The sequence below is a fragment of the Sitophilus oryzae genome, unplaced genomic scaffold (genome assembly GCF_002938485.1).
Source record: "Sitophilus oryzae breed Bouriz unplaced genomic scaffold, Soryzae_2.0 scaffold_1244_pilon_pilon, whole genome shotgun sequence".
Classification (NCBI taxonomy): domain Eukaryota; kingdom Metazoa; phylum Arthropoda; class Insecta; order Coleoptera; family Curculionidae; genus Sitophilus; species Sitophilus oryzae.
The window spans coordinates 279,805-280,912 of record NW_022145887.1 but is presented as its reverse complement, the minus strand read 5'-3'; positions in this window follow the sequence as shown (position 1 = coordinate 280,912).

Below are 1,108 nucleotides of genomic sequence, written 5' to 3'. Positions count from 1 at the left end.
TGATGCTGCATACTTATCTCCTTTAAGTTTTTATGGAAAATATTCTTTTATATTTTGAGTTATCCACCTGTTTTCCTCTTACCGTCTATAAGCTCCCCGTAAGGGAGAGATCGGTAGGCGGTTTTCATGCATCCTGCATACGTGGCCAAATCCAGGCCTATCTTAAGCGAGATTTAGTAATCATGACTTCAGCGCTTTCACGGCTTGCTTTTTCAAGGACTGATACGTTTGAGACATGGTGGTACCATTTGATTCTTAAAAGTTGTCTAAGGTCTCTGTTACGACTTGTTTAATGCGCTCGTATGCCGGCGGTACAGCACTCAGGCGATATAACATGGTGGGGATTATTATTGCTCGGTACACTGCAAGTTTTGTTTTTATGCTCAATTCCTGATTGTTGAAAACCCTGTCTTTTAATTTCCAGAATACTCTTGAGGCGCTGCTAATTCAGTGCTGAATTTCGAGTCGATATTGGCCTTTTCCGAAATCAAACTGTCGAAATTTGAATTGAATTCCGCTACATATTCCAATAGTTCTCCGATTTTTATAGCGCTGTTATGATTTTCCGGGGGAATGCACATGATTTTAGTTTTATCGATGTTCAGCTTAAGGCGCAAAGTCTCGTATGCCCAAGTACATGTGTTCAATAAATAAGTCTTCCGCCCAAAGTTAAATATTTTTAGTGTTCAGTATGTCTTTCTATAAAATAACATATTTAAAGTTTTTAATCTAAAAAGGATTAAACATATCATTTAATATTAAAATATAAACATATAATTTCAAAATTTCAGCTAACTTACGACTATAATTCCACGTCTCAAAATTACACATTACAAATATTTTTTAGTCTTCAGTATGTCTTTCTATAAAATAACATATTTAAAGTAGGATTGGCATGATATAATATATCAATGATATACAGGGTGTTTCAAACCAAATGCGAAAAACTTCAGAGGGTGATTCCTTGTTCAAAATAAAGGATAGTTTGCTTCATAAACGTTGGGTCAAAAGTCAACCATTAGGGAGATATTGCGGTACAAAGATGGCGGAAAAATAATGTTTTTATTTTTTATCTTGAAAACGAAAAGAGATAGACTAATAAAATTTT